A 15,398-nucleotide genomic window follows, 5' to 3' on the forward strand; every position below is an offset into this window, starting at 1 on the left:
CGGAGCCAGCCCAGTGATTGCAACCACCGATTGTTGCGATGGACTGTGCCGGAACTGGTGCTAGCTGGAACATGCGGGAATTTGATCTGGGAATACCTCTAAGTCTCTTTGGTGATCTCCCCAATCGAACTGCTGGACTCAGAGCCCTGGCTAGGAGAGGACGGAGGACGGAACAGGTCAATCAACCACCTCAGCTAAACGTTGGGCAGCGAAATACTGGGCAAACGAAGACTCCATGATGGACTGTGACAATCAGTGGCTTCTTCAATGACCTAATCGAGCTGGGAGGGATGTGACTGGCAGCAATCCATAACTGGAAGACTATTAAGACCACTTGAGCAAGTATCTCAGCATGCCCCATATCTGGGACCTTGGGCGGGTGGGAGACTGGGTGGGGATTCTCCCTCAATATCCCCCCTTCACCTCAGATACATAAATAATATAATAAAAATATATAAATTAAAAAAAAAGAAAAAAAGAAAATATATATATATATATTTATGCTTCTATTGGAAAGTCAGATTGACAGAGAGAAGGAGAGACAAAGATCTTCCATCTGCCGATTTACTTCCCAAGTGGCCAAAAGAGCCAGAGCTGAGCCAATCCGAAACCAGGAGCCAGAAGCTTCTTCTGGGTCTCCCACGTGGGTGCAGAGTACGAAGGATTTGGGCCATCCTCGACTGCTTTCCCAGGCCACAATCAGGGAGCTGGATGGGAAGTGGAGTTGCCAGTATTCGAACCAGCAACCATGTGGGATCCCAGTGCATGCAACGTGAGCACTTTAGCCAACAGGTTATTGCTGTGGGCCCAACAATCAATTTTTATAGCCAGATTGACTCAATCAGGCCACAAGAGTGCTAGTAACACATTATCTCTGGGTGTGTCTGTAAAGATGTTTGCAGAGGAGATTGACACGAGTTGATGAACAAAACAGGGAAATTCTGCTCCCAAAATATGCTGGGTGCCTTCAATAGGCTGGGGTCTAAACAAAACAACAATGTAGTGAACAGAAATTGCAGTAATTTGGCCATATTCTTTTATTGAAGCTCATTCTCATGCTTTCTGAAGCCTCTGTTATTGTTCCTCAAAAGGCAGACAATTCTCTCATTTGCATCTACTCTTGGAGGAAGCATTGTGTTTGTTTTGTTTTCAAGTCATCTTGTGCTTGACTCCTTCCATGATCACATAAGTGTCTGCTGGTATTATACATTAGCCTCTACTAAATAATGCCTGGTTGTACTATTGTTAACAATGCCTGGAACATAAACAAATTCCCAACACTATTAAATGATATGTTGATCTCTTTGCAAGAATGACACTTGAAGCCAAACTTTGAGAGTTTTTTCTAACACTAGGACCTATTTGAGCTTTTTATTTCCATTGTTCTATATAGCTTGCATGTGGTTATTACTCTTAATTGGTTACCACTCAAATATCAGTTGTTCTCTACAGTTGTTATAGGCTTAAATGTCTCACTTCATTTGCTTCTGAGGAAACTACAGTACCATACATTATCATTATTTATTTATTTATATAAAGTGAACAAATTTCACTTATTTCACAGCACAGATTCAACAGCATAGTGATACTTGCAATTCTATAAACCCCCTTACCCACATTCCCCACAACACTACTCAATCCCTCATTCTTTTTAAATATTTAGAATGGCATACTTTCATTTTGCTTTGTGATCACAAGTTTAACATTCCATTAAAGATTTCAACACATGACAAGTAGGAAAAACATCTACTATTCCTCAAGGGTATAAGTAAAGGCTGTACCGATAATCAAATCTCAAAATATCAATTCCAGTCATATAATACATTTTTTGTACTCTGGGTATTAATTACCACATTTTGGGGAGAAAATGATATTTGTTTAAATAAAGAAAACATGGTACATATACACCATACAATACTACAGAACTTGTCTTGTTACGGACTGTTTCACCTCTTGAGAAATATCTCTGCATCACAACCTTCCATAGGTTGAGAGGTGGGTAGTGACTCTCCTGCTCGCAAAATGATAATCTTGCTGTTTAACAAGGGTAAGGGGAAGTTGTAATAAACTATATTTTTCTCAGCTTGTATCTCTTGGTACAGAACTTAGGCCCTCCGGGGAAGTTTTTTTTTTAAGATTTATTTTTCTTTTATTGGAAAGGCAGATATACAGAGAGGAGGAGAGATAGAGAGGAAGATCTTCCATCTGATGATTCAATCTCCAAGCAGCCGTAATGGCTGGAGCTGAGCCAATCCAAAGCCAGGAGCCAGGAGCTCTTCAGGGTCTCCCACGCGGGTGCAGGGTCCCAAGGCTTTGGGCCATACTCGACTGCTTTCCCAGGCCACAAGCAGGGAGCTGGATGATAAGCGGGGTTGCCGGGATTAGAACCAGTGCCCATATGGGATCCCAGCACATGCAAGGCAAGGACTTTAACCACTAGGCTATTGCGCCAGGCCCGGAAGTATTTTTTTTTAACTACTATATGAGTAGTGTGTAGGTGGATGAATGAAATCCCAAATCTCCTGGCCATGCTCTGCCTAGAACAGTTTCAGCTACATGATTCTCATTGGAGATGAGAAATGTAGGCACGTTGTCCCTCCTACTAAATGCCATGGTCTTAGACTGGCAAGTGGAAGGAGAAGTTACATGTTCTTGATTCTTTCTCTCCTCCATTTCCTTGTTGAGATTTCATCACAGGATAGTGATGGCAAAGAGCATGCCATTGTCCAAGTGCCATAGATTATTACTCTTCTTACCAATATTTAGCATATTTTCTCAAATTTATTTTTTTCCCTTCTGTATTCTCTTGGGAAAACTTACATTATGTTTTTTAATTTTTTTTAAATTTTGTAATCAATTATGTTTGTTTTACTGGAAAGGTCTGCATAGCTCATTATAGCTTCAGAACTATCTCCCATTTACAAAACATGTTTTAATATAACCCATGTAATTATAAATTTACATCATTTTGCTTTATAGTAATGGCTTACAAGGCTACTTGAAAAGTTCATGGAAAATGGAACTTAAAAATGTTTATCGTGGTGCAAAAATTTTTTTGAAATGCATGCATTTTTTTCATATGCATTTCCAAAAAAGTTTTCAATATTAATTTATTTATTTAAAAGGAAATTTGAGACAAAAAGAGACAGATAAATAAAGGGAGAGATCTTCTATCCCTGGTTGACGCCAAAATAGCCTCTAAAGCCAAGGGTAGATCAGATCAAGTCCAGAAGCTTAGAACCCCTTCCAGGTCTCCTATGGTGGTGGAAAGGGTCCAAGCACTTAGTTCATTTTCTGCTGCTTTAAAAAGTGCATCAGCAAATAAATATATTGAAAGTAGAGCAGTCAGAACTCAAACAAATGCCCACATTCTACTCCAACACTGCAGGTGGGAGTTCTACCCACTGTGCCACAGCATCAGTCCCCATTTTATTTGATTCCTCATATGCATCAGTTTGAAAAGTTTTTGCACATAACAAACATCAACCTTTTAATCACATTTTTGATCAACTTTTTGAAGCACTCTCATATTGAACCTGTGACTGGAAAAATTCATAGAAATTAAGTTTCTATCCTTGCTGGTCACTAATTTTTTTTTTTGCAAAAGTGGAATGCTAGATAGAGCATAAGATACATATAAGACACACATATCTTAAGTATTGCCATCACTGCTTTTGTATGAAAGGCAGCCAATAACATCAACAATGAAGAAAGAAATTATTTCGAGGCTTTTCATACAAAAAATATATATGTGTCAATATTAACTCAAGGTAACCTTAACTTATCATAAAACACCCTATTTATACTCACTATATATACATATAGGCATATGCTTTTACTGCAATAACAAATAATGCTTGAAACGTTAGACCAGATTATCACTAGAATTTCTTATGATTTTTTGAGCAATTCATTCATAAAATCGACAAAACTTTACATAAATACTGGGAAGTACAGTTTTGATGTTGGTTACCCTTCAATGTATAATACTAATAAAAACAACTTTGCCAAATATAAGGATAATTTGAGAGTTGTCGCATATAGTTCAAATTTAGTACCTTTCTGTATTTTCTGTATGGTAGGATCTTTTCCTACAGTTTCTGAATCAGCAACATTCAAATTGGAGTCTTCAGAGAAGGGTACATTATCTGTACTTTAACTTTCCAGTAACTAAACATTGCTGAAGAAATCCATAAATCTGGAGACCATATTGTGTTCTTAACTGTAGAACACTTTGAGAATATAGAGCGTCTTAAAAGGCAGTTCATGAAAAGAAATTCTTTTATCCTATCCTGGGGATGAAGAGTTAGCATAAGCTTGTCACACTGATATACATCACCATAGGTATTTGGTAGTATCAGGATAAGGAAGAAGCAATTCTGTTTTTGCTTCATTTATGCACAGAATTAGAAATTGGACCTGTGAACCATGCTACGTAATTATCATTAAGAGGAAGGGAGAATTTTCTCTCAAGAGCACTGACTATCCATTTTTTGGACTCTAATAAAGTAGCTGTTCAGTAGATTAATGACAGCAGTTGCATGCTTTACAATATGTTTGAATTGTGATGGATACATGCTTGTTCTAATTTATTTCATAGTAAATGTTTCTTACTAAATACTATGAAAGAATGTACATATTAGCAATAGCAATAATATGCTAAATTGTTTCCATATGGTTAGAATACTTACTTTATATGTAAATGAAAATATCATCCTGTAGACATGAGAATGCACTTAATTAGAAAAGTGTGCTGAATAGGCTTAAAAAATTCAAACCACTGAAAAATGCTAAATTGACATTATGCTGACACTGTACATTGTTTAAGTTTTAATTGTTCGTTGCAATGAACTTGTGCAGAAGTGATTCACATAGTACGCTGAGAGTGGCATTCAGTGTACATGCCAATATAAATATAAAATTAATATAAATCTGATTTTAATGAAGTGTGCAGTGCATATAGCCTGTTACATTTAACAATACTGTATCTTAAGAAGAAATTCAGGAAAGCATAATGTAATAGAATATTGATTCATACAATTCCTTCAAAGTGGAAGAATGCTGAACCATAAAAGTATTTCTTGAGGATGCCTTAGTAATGTTGAGTGTCTGCATTAAAAAACATAATCAGTTATCAGCCACCATCCATGCATCATAAGGTATATTGTGCAATATATTTGACATACACATTTATCCACACAGAAGGCAAAGAATATTATTATTGTATTTCTGATTTGCATTTGGCCTGCCTGTTTCAAAGCATATCACATACTAAAATTTGATCAATGGTCACACACACTTAGATTTTACAATAAGATTATTTTTATTTAGTACTCTATTTGTAATAATTAACTTACCAATGAATATACAAGTTCACAAGTCCCATAAGTTACAGATGAAGGATTATTTTATAATGTATACCTTTAATGATGCTAGTGTTTTGTGAATACTTATTATAGAACAATTAACAGAAAGACTTTCACATAATTATTTCCATTGCTGTGTCTTTTCAAATGTAAAATAAGATTTGATTACAATATTTTTAGATTTATTAAAGCTTTTAATAAGGTCTTAGAAATAGGAGGTACATAATCTTTTCTAATAAAATACACTGATTTTTAAAAGAGAATTTAATCTAGATACATGAGCATATGAGCTCAAAATTTTTCTAATAAAGATCATTTAATATCCATATTTGATAAACTTTCTTCCATAACACATTTTTGTAAATTATTGTAGATTTACTTTGGATGTCATGAATTCAGTTTGCCAAAACGTATGCATTAAGATACAAAGGAAAGAGGTGGGCATTTGATGCAGTGGCTAAGACACCACTTGGAATGCCAGCATCTCATTCTGGAGTGCTTGGATTTGAGTCCTGGCTCCATTCCCTATTCTACCTTCCTGCTAATGCATACATTAGGATGCAGCAGGTGATGGCTCAACTGGCTGGATCCCTGCCACACACATGGGAGACCCAGATTGAGGTTTGGCTTCAGCCTGGCCCTGGCTCTGTTGTTGTGTGCATTCAGGGAGGGAATACAAAAATCCAAAGATTTTCTCTTTTGTTTTTCTCACTGCTTTCAAAATAAAAACATAATTCTGTGTGTATGTGTATATACAAATGTATCTAGGTGTGTATGTGTATATGTAAATACACATATAATGAAAAAGCAACACTCCCTACTTGCACATTACTCTGCAAAAATATTAATGTGTATTTTTATTATATACAATATATAGTGTATATTGAAAATAAAATACTAATTAATTGGTGAATAATACTGCAGTCAGACAAAAGAGGCAAATTTAATGTCGTATATACTGATTATGTGACAGAAAAATCGTATAACATGAATAAATATTTCTTCATTATATTGGTAAAAGTGATGCTCATTTTACACATATCATATAATGCACAAATGGAAAAGAATTTTATGGTTGTGTGCACAGGCAGATTTTCACTTATCCTACATTAAGTTCATATGTCAATAATTGCATGTGTTAATTACTATAAAAATATTTAATTTAAAAGAAACATATAATATCAGGTTTTTGAAAATGAAATGGAATAAATTCCATACAATAAATACAAAACTGCCATAGAGATTTTTTTCAAATAATGCATGTATCTATATTAGAATTATGACTTGTTAATTTTCTATATAAAAATTGAACTTGCTTAAATATAATCATAGATTTTCATGTCAAAATACCAGTTCAGACAACTTAAATAGGGATATATTTTCTATAAATTTTGAAGACTGAAAGTCCAATATTAAGATGTCAGCAGGGTGAGCACCTACATTAGGGAGGGCAGTCTAGTTAAGTGAGTCTATCAATTTCAATATTAAATATATAAAAAATATATAAAAGCATACCGTAAAACTACACAGATAGTGCTTAAGAAATATCTGGCAATTTAATATCCAGCTTGGTCAAGCTGACATGTAAAATAAAACACATGGCCATGTTAACCTAAAGTCTGTGAATTTCAAAATGAAAACAACACCAGAACATTTAATCATGTGTAAGTCCTTTCTGAGATGGCATCTGCAAAATGTTCATTAATTCAGCTATCTTGGAATGATACACTGATGCGCACTGACGGATACTCTAAAGATGTTCTTCAGAAAACTCTTAATGAACAGCTTCCCCAACCAACAAAAACATAAAAGCAAATGTAGTCTCCCAATATTTTCTTTCCTTTTTAAGATTGTTTTTCATTGAAAAGTCAATCTACCGAGAGAAGGAGATACAGAAAGAACTTCCATCTGCTGGTTCACTGCCCAAGTGACTGGAACAATTCAAAGCCAGGAGCTTCTTCTGGGTCTCCCATGCAGGTGCAGGATCCCAAGGCATCCTCTACTGCTTTCCACAAGCAGGGTGCCACAAGCAGGGTGCTGGTTGGGAAATGGAGCAGCTGGGACATCAGTGAGTGCCCATATTGGATCCAGCATGTACAAGATGAGGATTTAGAAACTAGACTGTCCTGCCTGTCTCCATAATTTTCCATAACTTTGAAAATAGTAACACTATGGACATATTTTGTCTAAAAATTACAGACCTATCCATTAGCTTTCAACTATTATATACTGCATCTAATTATCTATAAATTCTGTTGATTATACTGAAAATATATTATTCATTTGTTCACTTCGTACCTTTACTACAAGCAATTCCTAAGTTTTAGTCAATATCAACTCAAAGAAGCCTTGTTCATTGAGATTCTTGCCTTGTTCTCACATACAGGATTCATATTCACTCGAGTTTGTAACACTCTTCTAGTTAGATGCAAATGTATAATTAAAAAGGGGTTTGCCTTGTTACCCCACACATCTAACTAGGATTGTTACTTTCTAGAGCAAAGCTATTTGCTTATTTTTCTTAAAGCCAATGTTTATTCATAATATTTAGAAAACAATATGTATTTGCATCATAGCTCTAATACCTTATAGAATTTGACCCTTTTCCAACCATTCATTATCACCATGTATTACTCTGTTTATTCTCTCACTGTTTTAACAATATTTTTTTTCTTATTTCCTACAACACAGTTGTAATACCTATTATGGGGTCTTTGCACCACTTGTTCCCAATTATATTAAGCAACTTCAACAAGTCTACCACCATGATATATGGCAACAGCTGTTGAAAATAATATTGTTAATCTCTAAAATATTATCCCAAAAATCTACACAGGACCTGATAAATACTATATAATCAAGAAAAGTTTTTGAGTGATTAAAATAAAGTTTGAGTATCTTTGTTTAAAGTGAAAAACATGCAACTCACAATAGGAAAAACAATAGTTCAAAAATGAATTAAGTTACATAATTAAAATGGCTTTTGATGCTGCAGTAACAATTGCAAACTTTATGTTTTTTGTTTTGTTTTGTTTGATTGTAGAATAATGCTCATTCTATGGAATAAAACATCCTACCACATGGACATTCAAAGATTTACCCCCGTTCCTCCTGTGCCTCTGCCTTTCTATGGGATCACAGAATTTTTAACAATTTCAAGAAGGAAAGGAAAGAACACAGGTGTTAAGACATGATGATATCTTAAAATTTGGCATGGAAGTGGCATATGGCCCATCTGTTCAAATGCTATTTGTTAGGTCTCAGTCACTTGGCTATATTCACCGAAAGGGAAACTTGGAAATGTAGTCTAATTCCACGCTCAGAAAGAGAAGACAAATAACATGATTGGTTTATCAGCTTCTGGTACAGCACTTGGCACAAATAAAGGTTTTAAGACTGAGCAATTTAGCTCTGGATATCTCTAAGGCCTCTCTCATATAGAAAAGTGTCATTACAGATTAATGTAAATTAATCTATATTTTGCTTATTAAAACGAATTTGAAAATGAACATTTAACAAGATATTACAAACTTAAAGGGTATAATTTTAACAGAAAGCCTGAAATAAAATCAAATCAAATGTATCATGTAACTATGATTTTAATTATTAAAATTCACATTAAATTTTATAATTGAGTTCACCTGACAAAACTAGAGTACTTACAAGCAGGTGCTTGCATTTAACACACCACTTGGGGACACATTCATCCCATACCAGGGTGTCTGGGCTTGAATCCCGGCTCCACTCCCAATTCCCATTTCCTGCTAATGTGTATTCAGGGAAGAGTAGGTCATGGCATAAGTGGAGTCACTGCATACACATGAGAAATTCAGATAGAGATTCACCAGATCCAAATTTGACTTGGTACAACACCAAGAGTTTATGGCATTTGAGGGAGATGAGATTCTCTCTCTCTCCCACTATCTCTCATTTCCCTGCCTTTCACATACAATACATAAAGAAATAGATGCTTAAATGTTGGCTCTGCTTTTTCAAATCTCACCAATAATAGTAAGTGGTCTTTTCATTTAAAATAAAAGATGTTATTTATCTGTTCTAAAATCTCTTCTAAAAATTGCTTGATCTAACGGACTTATAGTCACCTAAGCTACTAAAACTCTTCTTAACTTAAAATTTAAAAGTGAAATGCAGTAAAAATTGTGCCTGTCAGTATTCTGACATATTATTCTTCAAAGGTTGTACCTTGATTTCTCAAAAAACTCACTAGTATTTTGCACTTACTCACTTTTTTCAGTTTTTTTTTCTATAAGTCCCTTTTGAACCCTTCCATCTGTGTTTATTTTATATGAAATAATTGGCAGTCCTTTTAATTTCAAGTTGACCTTAAGATAAAATTACAACTTTCTAAAATGCAAAAGACATGCAAATTAATTTTCAAAAGCTCTAGTACAATCATACTATTAAGACCAAAAAATAGCCTAAATCCCATTGATTTGGTCCATCACATGACATTTTAAGTAATAATTTATTTTTAAATAGAATCTTAACACTTTAAGATTTGTAAACCTATTTATTATTACCATTTTATGCTAGAGAAATTTATAACAAAGTAACTTATTTCATTCAACATACTAAATGCATTTTTTTTATTTGAAGAGAAACAGAGAGTGAAGGTGAGAGCAACAGAAAGTGACAGAGACATTCTTATAGGTTCACTTGAGTCTTCAAATGGCAGCAATGACCAGAGCTGAACCAGAGCAAAGCCCAACAGAAGGTATTGCACCCACAACTCCCCTTAGGCGGCAGAGAGCCTATTATTTGTGCCATTATCTGCTGCCTCCCAGGGTCTGCACTGGAAGAAATGTGGAGTCAAGAATTAGATTTGGCACTTAATTGCAAGCACGTTGATATGGTTTGTGAATCCTTTAACTAGTTTCTTAACCACTAAGCCAAATACCTGCAGTCTCATTAAAAGATTAGGATGTTTCTATATATTCTTATCTCTACCTGGAATACCATGCTTATAATTCAAAGGGTCTTTTTTTTTTTACTTTCTGTAGATATGTATTAATATAAAGAGAATTAGTATCATGTATTTCACAGATACAATTCTAAGATAATCATACTTTCTCCTAATCTTTCCCCTCAATTTTTCTTAGTTCACATTTCAGGTTTGCCTGTGACCATCCTCCTCAAAAATTTCCATTGTTTTCTTTTATAAATATTTTACATAAAAATCTCACATTACTATTTTTCTTTTTACTCTCTTGTTTATCTTCTCTACAATGCTTAAAACTGCATAATGGCAAGTGTATTGCTCTGTTGATAACTTTGTCTTCAGGGTCTTTTATAGTATGTGTCAACAGTAAGTGCCACATTCTTTTTATGATTATTTATACTTTCCTTTTACTGCCCTCTTATTCCAGTTCTTGTTCCTAGTAACATGATGGCCCCACCATACTAAACATTAAAGTGCAAATATAAATGTGTTAATAAAATTTATGTCTTTGCAAGGGTACCAAATGTCACTGATATGTGAAAAACAAGACTATTCAGCAGCATTAAACAGGATTCAGCAAAGCAGTAAAGATATAGAACATATTTGCTACTCTATAAGGGGATTGATTTCAAGAATATTAAGCTAAATTGATACAATATAAAATGCACTTGACATTCCCGCTTTGTGTTTTTTCTGCATTTCATTATTCTTCAATATTTTTATTATTATCATTTTATGATACAGTTTTGTAGGCCCTGTGATTTCATCTACCACCTCCTGAAGCCCCCTCCCTCACTGAGTCCCCCCATATCATTACCACAGTATAGTTCCTCATAAACGGTCATAAGTCCATCATCGTAGGCATGGACAATGGCAGAAAGTCCAGCATTCCATTGACATCCAACAGTTTCACTGGGAGTCCAGAAGCAGAGATGCACACTACACCGTATCGTATCCTCCCATCTGGATATGATAGTCTCCATTACAGTTACTATACATCCCATTAAATGAAAAGCCACAATACAAAATCAACAACAGGAAGAAAAATAGAAATTAATGGATTTAAATGTAGTCACCACTACAAAGATATTATTCATCCCTCCAAGTGAAAAGCCATAAAACAAATCAACAGGAAGAAAAACAGAAATTTACAATGCCATGAAGTTAAACAACATGCCACTAGATATGACACTCTCCATTACACAGTTAATATACATCTCCTTAAATGAAAATTAACATAGGTTACATTTATAATGAATATTTTAAAATCTATATTTTGCACATGGATATTTCTAATATATATATGACATAGGGCATTGTAATTGTCTGAGAAGATATTTCTTTCATTCATCTCATTTGGTAATACAATTTACAGTCGAATTACAGAGTTGAATTAGTAAAGCAAGGGATAGGAGCCTGGTTCAGACACTTCCTTGTTAACAATTACATTTAAAAAAAAAAACTCTGAAAACTTTAAAAACTAGAATCCTTGTCATTCTGTAGGATAGGGTAATATTTTCTACTGAAATATTTCTTTCAGCTCGAAATAATAAATTAGGACCCGGTGCAATAGTCTACTGGCTAGAGTCCTCACCTTGAATGCTCCGGCATCCCATATGGGCACCGGTTCTAATCCCGGTGGCCCCACATCCCATCCAGCTCTCTGTTTGTGGCCTGGGAAAGCAGTTGAGGACAGTCCAAAGCCTTGGGACTCTGCACCTATGTGGAAGACTCAAAAGAGGCTGGACAACTCTCCTAACCAAACTTTTAGCATGTTCTTAGGCCTGTGGATGTGCTAGGGTAGACTGTGTCAACAAATAAACCTTGGGAAGATTGTTTTAACCCTGAAGCAATGAAGCTAATGGCATCTCAGAACTATCAAAAACACTCAAGTAACACATTGGGAATATCCTTCCCCACATCAGTCTCTGAGGCATCATCAAATAATTATCTCCTATGCTCTGGCACTGATATAGTTTGGCAGCAAGGAGAGGCTTGCTCCCCCTTCTCTCCTGTGGAAACAGAAGAAAAAAATAAAGCTGAAAGATCTCTCCCACCCACCTTTCTTCATTTCTGACTCTCCACACTCATGGTGTGCCTGCCTATCAACTGTGTAGGCAATATTGAAAAGAGAATTTTTTTTAAATGAGAGAGATGGATTAAAGTAAATCAAACAATGAATTGGGGATAAGACAGAGAGCAGTGATCTTTCAAAACTTAAACTGCAGGCTGACTTTTTGCATAGTGGCTTAAGCCACTGCCTGTGATGCCAGAATACCATGTAGCCACTAGTTATAGACCTGGATGCTCCATTTCAGATTCAGCTTCCTGATAATGTGCCTGAGAAAGTAGTAAATAATGGTCCAAGTACTTGGGCTCCTGTAACTATGTGGGAGACCTGGATGCAGCTCCTGGCCCCATTTGGGGAGTGAAACAATGATGGAAGATCTCTTTCTTTCTCTCTTTGCCTTTCAGATACCTTTTTTAAAATGAATCTTAAAAAAGGATACATGTATCTTATAACGAGAAAACAAATGTATAGCTTTTTGGCAGGCAAACAATCATGCTGACTTCACCATGTCATTGTTAGGAAACTAGAGTAAGATTATACCTATAAGTAGAATAGGACTATGATTGCACAATGTAATTAGTTTACATAGAGGATGCAAAAATGGCTTCTCTTGCCCTTCTAGATTCTGTAGTTGAGCTATAAATTAAATAAACATGAAGCAGGTTAACAGTATAAAAATTCTAATTATACACATACATGCAAGTATCCCATGAGATATGCTACTCAAAGAAGGGTCAGATGATTTGCATAGCTCTCTGAGCTGTAGGAAAGAATGAGGGCTTGGGATTCTGAAGGGTAACGGACACAGTTTTGGGAGGATGAGGCAAAGACATACATGGTGAATGAATGATAATTCTTGATACAGGTAAAAAGTTGTTTAGGTAATAAACATTGTTTAGAACAGCTTCCAGTCAAATATAAACTTTTCTATTACAGATGTATTCTTGCTTTACAAAAGAGAGTTTCATATATTAGGCAATAAAGGTAGAGCTGAAGAACTTTTCTTCTATTGGTGGGTTCTCAAATTCTTTTATTTCAAAGCAATTGATAAGACATGATATCATATTTTGTGGTAAGGTGTTTTAAATGCCTTCAGCATACTGCATTTTTATAAAACCACTTTCCATTGAGTGTGAACTAGGGTCTTATTAAAAAATATGACAACTGAGATAGCTGGAACTATCCCAGACAATCCTATGTCTGATAAGCACATAATTACTATGATTGACATTCGTTATTGATTGAATAGAACACTGATAGTCCAAATAAATTTTTTTGTGTGTATAATATATTCTCTTTTTGCTCTTTTAAGCAATATTTTCTAGCACTTTTGCTATTTTTCTAAAAATTTACTTGAAATTAAATTTGCAGTTAACCATAATACTGATCTTTACAATCTAAAATATTTTAAAATTCATTTGAAATTTGATGTATAGTTTTTTTATTATCCTTATATTTTGGGGGATGAATTTCTAAACTGTAGAAAATATGCAAAAAAATAATACTCATATACATTTGACATGAATTCACCAACTGTTTCTATCTGGTATTGTGTGCTTTCTGCTTGGGGTGTGTATATGTGTTTCTGTGAAATTTCTTCCATAATGACACCATGTCACAAAATATTCTAGCATATATCTACTAAGAAGTAGGACACTGCTCAAAAGTGATACTAACATCTGATCCAAAAAGTTTAACACGATTCCAATCATATTGTTGAATATGCAGTTTATTTAAAAATTTCTCAAACTCTAAAGTATTTGAAAGTGTTTTACTTAAGCCATTGATCAAGTTTTTCATAAAGCTTTGTGTACTTTTATTTTTATTTTTTTAATTAAGATCGTTTAAATATCTTTAGCCTTCCATTTAGACATTTGCTTTTTTAGGTTTCAGGCAAGTTGTTTACAGAATATTCTATACTTCAGATTTGTCTGACTGTTTTCTTATGATTAGATTTAACATAGTACCAAGAATACCATCTAGGTGAATATGTTCTTATCAGTGAATGAAATCACATTCATTATGTAATAAGTAGGATCATTCATGTAAGATAGTGTCTGCCATACTTATCCAAAATAAATAGAAACTAATTTTGCAACAATAATCTGTAAGACTTTATTTTGATCTGTATGAATAATTTGAGATAGTTTGAATGCTTAGATGTTCATTCAATGCTTTCAATATCAATTGACATTTCCTGGCTCAATTAACATAGTGACAATTGAAAATTATTCATTTAATTTTTCTACTACCCCATGCTTTGCATAATTATATTATTATTTTTACATGAATTAGGGATCATTTTCAATTAAGGAAGGATTTTTATTTTTATTTTCCAATCCAATTTTTTGGAAATCACTATGGACTTAGGGAGTATATTAATCTAATTATCATACTTTATATTTTTAGAATAAAAAAAATAAAATTTTGGCAGGTAGCAGCTGACTTCTATGTCCCTTGGTCATAACTGTTATTTTGAGAACTTCATTTATACTTCACGCTGATATTTAAGCTGAAAGGAAGTTTTTCCTTCCCCATATTTGGAAGCAATCATTTCATCAAAAAAGCCCTGATTTCCTTTACTAAGAAATTGTACCAGAAATCAAGATTTGAGAACAGTATTGATTATTTATACTGGGGAAGTCCTAAAAATTCCTCTTCTTTTTCAAATGAAAGAAATAATAAGCTTTTGTAAATGATTTCAATTTCAGTATAGTAAGTGTCAAATCATTTTGCTTTTCCTCTATTCCATATAATCTCCTCTCTACCACATAATACAAAAGAATTCCTAATGATATCAATATAATTACTCATTTGCTCTAACCCATAATATGAGTACATGCAAACTAAGTTTTGCATTATAGCACTGACAATAACAAATAAAAATCTAAGTAAAATGCAAACTTTCTTTAGAGTTCTTGTTCTTGTTGAAATCAGTTCCAAGAAATGTACACCACCAGAGTATTTTTTTTTTAAAGATTTATTATTTTATTTTTATTAC

This window comes from Ochotona princeps, chromosome X (genome assembly GCF_030435755.1).
Source record: "Ochotona princeps isolate mOchPri1 chromosome X, mOchPri1.hap1, whole genome shotgun sequence".
In the NCBI taxonomy this organism is placed as follows: Eukaryota; Metazoa; Chordata; class Mammalia; order Lagomorpha; family Ochotonidae; genus Ochotona; species Ochotona princeps.